The sequence below is a fragment of the Ranitomeya variabilis genome, chromosome 2, assembly GCF_051348905.1.
Source record: "Ranitomeya variabilis isolate aRanVar5 chromosome 2, aRanVar5.hap1, whole genome shotgun sequence".
NCBI lineage: Eukaryota > Metazoa > Chordata > Amphibia > Anura > Dendrobatidae > Ranitomeya > Ranitomeya variabilis.
The window spans coordinates 636,514,500-636,520,422 of record NC_135233.1 but is presented as its reverse complement, the minus strand read 5'-3'; positions in this window follow the sequence as shown (position 1 = coordinate 636,520,422).

The following is a 5,923-nucleotide window of genomic DNA, read 5'->3' as shown; positions in this document are numbered from 1 at the left end:
GTGCGGGCGCGTATTAGCCCCTTACTGCGTTGGCGCCAAGAAATGTACTCCCTTGCTTCGAGTATAATTCAGAGGTTTACTGGATCTGGTCTTGCCAGTATTCTGGAAAATGGTGGACTCACTTTTTGAGGCCGTCAACCAATCTCTGTAGGTTGACGAGGACTCCGGTTCTGCTCCTGATCACACAGTGTCCTTCAAAACGACTAAACTCCCTCATAGAACATTTGCCATTCACCCGGACAGGGAGCGTCCGGATAAGCGATTCACTCAGGAAGCCAGCGCGGTATCCTTTTTGAGCCAACAGGTGAGCATGTGGAGCGTCGTCTCCATATATTTCCCCCCACAACGTGGGATGCCATGCTGGTTTTAATTTTCAGACCATAAATCCTTTTTCATTTTAATCCTTTTAATTTTTCATCAGATGACAGGGCAACGGATCCTTTCAAGGTTCCGATCTCCCCAAACCAACAACAGGCGAGCACGCGGAGTGTCACCTCCGCGTATCCTCTCCTGCGATGTGGAATGCCATGCCTGGGCTGACTTTTAAGGGCGACGGGTCCTTTAAAGGACACCGATCTCCCCACACCATCAACAGACGAACACATGGAGTGTCGCTTATATGTATCCTCTTCTGCTGCCAGGCCATTGCCGGACAACTAGCTCTGTCCACCCGGGGGCTAGAACTTCGTGGGAAGTTTGGTCCGAATCTCCTGTAGTAGACCCACTAGTATCCCGACTGGGAACAGTAACCTCCCGGAGGCAGTACAGCTAGCCAATCAAATCTCTCAAGCGGGAGACTATGTGGTCCACGCCTTGGATACAACTAGTTGCGCTGCACTGTCAGCAGCAAATGCCAGCATAATCAGAAGGGCAACATGGCTCAGAGAATGGAAAGCGGACGCTGCGTCAAAAAAAGTCTCTGACATCACTACCTTACCAGAGTGGTCAGTTATTCACCGAGAAGTTGGAAGCAATCTAGGCTGAACCACTACTTCTTCCCAATCAAAGCGTTCCCCACGCATGAACAAAGGATCGCACATTTCCTATGAACCCAACCAGCAGTGGAAGGGTTGTCCAAGACAGTCTAGATTTAAGGGATTTAGGTCCCAAAAAAGGATGGAAAAGTAAGACTGATCCTGGACCTCAAATTTCTAACAAGTTTATCAGGGTCTGCCTATTTCAGATGGAATTCCTCTGTTCGGTTATTACCTCAATGGGAAAACGTGGAGTTTCTAACATCCATTGTCATTTGGGATGCTTACCTCCATATTCCGATTCTTTTCTCATCAAAACTTTCTGCGTTTCGCCATTCGCGAACAGCATTTTCAGTTCATGGCTTCTTCCTTCGGCCTTGCTACCCACAGTGTTCACAAAGGTCATGGTGGCTGTCATGTCCATCTTGCACTCTCGGGGCGTGGTCATCCTATCCTATCTGGATGACTTTCTAGTCAAGGGACCGTACTTCCAGGTCTGCGCTGATTTCGTCTATATCACTTGTGATACCCTGTCTCGCCTCGGCTGGCTGATAAGCTTAAACAAGTCTTTCCCATTTCCAGCCCAGCAAATATCCTTTTTAGGGATGGTCCTGGACACCTCCTGAGGGTTGGTGCTTCTCCCTCGAGAAAAGGCCTTGGTCCTCCAACAGGGATCTCGCGCACTTTGGCCCTCGTCACCTCTTCCACCTAAGTTGCTATGAGGGTTCTGGGAAAAATAGGGGTGACAATGGAAACAGTCCCCTTCACTCTGCTTTTCTCTGTGAGTCAGACAGGCTCTCAGACAATGAACTTTGAGCTCCTCCCTCAAATTAAGGGAGAGCCTTTCTTCCGGTTCAATGGTTAATATTATCTACCGATGCCAGTCTTCATCACACTGCTCAAGGCCGCCGGTCAACTCGGGAATGCATTCTCCTGATCAATAATCTGGAGATCTGAGCGTTACAGCTATTCCTACAGCATTTCCACTGCCTTCTGGCGGGTCACCCCATCTGAATTCCAGTGATCTCGGCAGGGCACATCCCAGGAGTAGGAAACTGGGCGGCAGGCTTCCTCAGCCATCAAGGTCTTTCCTCAGGCGAGTGGGAAACTTCATTCAGAAGTCTTCCAACAGATCTGCCTTCACTAGGGAACTCCGATGTAGATCTGACGGCGTCCAGCCTGAACCCCAAAGTACTCGAGTTCTGACCCAGGTGGGACTCTCACAACAAGTTGTGGGAACTAGTGGTGTAAGTTTTTGGTTGAATAGTGGTGTAAGTTTTGGTTTTTTTGGTTGAATAGTGGTGTAAGTCTGCCTCAGTACGCATTTTGCTTGGGGCAGGAATCATGGATGCCTTCCCCTTTTTTCCTTCAAATAAGTCTGGATTCAGGCCTGGCACTCACTTCACTGAAAGTCCGGATTTTGGCCTGATCGGTCTTATTGCAACACAACTGCAAGAAAGGACTTTCACACATGAAGTTTTCTCATGGTACTTCCTTATCACATACCTCTAGATCTTTGGGACCTTAATTGGTCTTGGGGGTCTGGCAGGAGACTCCTTTTGATCTGGACTGACTTCACGGAAGATCGCCTTTTTTCTCTGCATTCACATCATTCAGGCGACTTTTCGGAGCTACCCGCTCTGTCCTTTCCTTACTTTCATCAAGGCAAGGTTGTCCTCAGGCAGTTCCCATCCCTTGTTGCCAAGGTGGTATCGTACTTCCACCATTATGAGGACATCGTTCTTCCCTCGTCTTGTTCGGCACCAGTCCACAAAGTGGAATGGGTTCTCCGTACTCTGGACGAAGTGAGAGCTCTCAGAAGGTACGAGTCGAGGATGGCAGCCTTACGAAGGTCGGACGCTTTATTTGGGCTTCTTGATGGTCACAGGAATTGTTTAGTTAATGTTTGCAAATGCACACAGCAACAAAGACCTTAATTTTTGGAGACGTCCTGTGGTCTGATGAAACTAAAATTGAACTTTTAGGGCATAATGACCAACGTTACTTTTGGAGGAAAATGTGAGAAGCTTGGAAGCCTAAGAACACCATCTCAACTGTGAAACACAAGGGTTTGCAACATCATATTGTGGATTTGTTTTGCTGCAGGAGGGACCGATGCACTTCACAAAATAGATGGCATCATGAGAAAAAAACATTATGTGGCAATATTGAAGCAACATCTCAAGACATCAGCCAGGAAGTTAAGGGTATGTGCACACGTCCGGATTTCTTGCAGAAATTTCCTGAAGAAAACCGGAAATTTTCTGCAAGAAATCTGCATTTTTTTTTGCGTTTTTTTTCCATTTTTTCCGCGTTTTTTTTAGCATTCTGCAAGCGTAATTAGCTTGCAGAATGCTAAAGTTTTCCAAGCGATCTGTAACATTGCTTGGAAAACTGACTGACAAGTTGGTCACACTTGTCAAACATACTGTTTGACAAGTGTGACCAACTTTTTACTATAGATGCTGCTTATGCTGCATCTATAGTAAAAGATAGAATGTTTAAAAATAATAAAAAAAATAAAAAAATGCTTATACTCACCTGCAGACAGCTGATCTCCTCAGCGGCGTCCGTTCCTATAGCTGGTGTGTGTGCACAGGACCTTCCATGATGTCGCGGTCACGTGAGCAGTCACATGACCGGTCTCGCGACCAATCACAGGACCGCGACGTCATCGCAGGTCCTTCACCGCACACCAGCTATAGGAACCGAAGCGGCAGCATGCACCTGAGAGGCGGGAAGACATCGAAGGTGAGTATATCACTATTTTTTATTTTAATTCTTTTTTTTTGACCAATTATATGGTGCCCAGTCCGTGGAGGAGAGTCTCCTCTCCTCCACCCTGCGTACCAACCGCACATAATCTGCTTACTTCCCGCATGGTGTGCACAGCCCCGTGCGGGAAGTAAGCAGATCAATGGACTCCTAGGTGTGCGGAATCCCTGCAATTCCGCATTTTTAATGAACATGTTGCTTTTTTTTCCGCTATGCGATTTTTTCACGGAAAAAAATGCAACATTTGCACAAGAAATGCGGAATACACTGTAAATAATAGGAGGCATATGTTAGCGTTTTTTTCGCGTTTTTATAGCGAAAAAACGCGAAAAAACCGCGAAAAATACTGAACGTGTGCACATGGCCTAAAGCTTGGGTAGAAATGGGTCTTTCAAATGGACAATGACCCTAAGCATACTGTCAAAATGGTAACAAATTGGCTTAAGGATAACAAAGTCAATGTTTTGGAGTGCCATCACAAAGCCCTGATCTCAATCATATTGAAAAATTATGGACAGAGCTGATAAGGCAGGTGTGAGCAAGGCGACCTACAAACCTGGATCAGTTACATCAGTTTTGTCAGAAGGAATTGGTCCAAATTAAAACAACTATTGTGAGAAGGTTGTAGAAGGATATCCCAAACGTTTGACCCAAGTCATCCAGTTTGAGGGCAATGGTACCAAATACTAATGAAATGTATGTAAGCTTTTGACTTTGAAGTAAGTATTAAAAATGCCTTTAAACATTCTTTTCTCTCATTATTGTGGCATTTGGTAAATATTAATAATTATGGTAATCCTAATTGACCTAAACTGGAAAGGTATATTCTGATTTCATGTCAGATATTGAGAAAAACATGCATATGTGTCTTTTTATACTGTAGTGTATGTAAACTTCTAGTTTCAACTTTATATATGTATACACATATACACACACATACTACATAGATAAACACACATGCATACTGTATATACTTACACTCTTGCACCCACACATGATTGTGTACTCTACAGGGTGGGCCATTTATATGGATACACCTAAATAAAATGGGAATAGTTGGTGATATCAATTTCCTGTTTGTGACACTAGTATATGGGAGGGGGATAACTTTTCAAGATGGGTGGTGACCTTGGTGGCCATTTTGAAGTTGTCCATTTTGGATCCAACTTTATTTTTTTTCAATGGGAGGAGGGTCATTTGACACATCAAACTTATTGAGAATTTCACAAGAAAAACAATGGTGTGCTTGGTTTTAATGTAACTTTATTCTTTCATGAGTTATTTACAAGTTCATGACCACTTATAAAATGTGTTCAAAGTGGTGCCCATTGTGTTGGATTGTCAATGCAACCCTCTTTCCCACTCTTGACACACTGATAGCAACACCGCAGAAGAAATGCTATACAAATTAACCCCGAGAGGACAGGAAAGGAACCCTGTCCACAACCATGACACATATAAATGGCCCACCCTGTACACTTCACACTATTCCTATGTCAGGGGTAATGTGGGGCACATGTGACAGCTCTGTGACCACTGTGGATGTGAATACCTACCAACTTTTGAAGAACATATTGAGGGACCAATCATACAGCGCACATAGCGGCAAATTTTGGCCACGCCCCTGGTCACACCCCAATCCACGCCTATTTACCATTTTCTTTCTCCCTTGGCAGGACAAGTTGTCAGTGGGACAGTGGTAGTGAGGGACATTCAGCAGATGCTTGAAACTTCAGGGCATAAACCCAAATCCAGGACTGTCCTCTGTATCCAGGACAGTTGGGACTAGAGATGAGGGGATGGATTCACAGGACTCTGGTCCAGCGTGCGAGTCAGTGGTACCTGGTGACGGGAGGCTTACCTTCCGGCGTCCCCAGCATAGCTTTTGATTATTTAAGGCTGGTGGGACATCAGTTCAGCCATGTCCTTGAGCACACAGTGGGTGTAGTTTTCATGAAACCACATGCACTTTGGTTGGACAGTTAAACACAGTAGAATTTTTGTTAAAAAAAAGCAGCAGAAAATATGCCGCATTTATACTAAATGTGAACACAGACTAAGGCCGGGGTCGCACTAGAGAGAAATACGGGTGAGGGAGAGGCACAAAAATAACGCATTACACACGGACCAATGTTTCTCTATGGGGCAGCTTCCATCAGTCGTATATTTCTCGG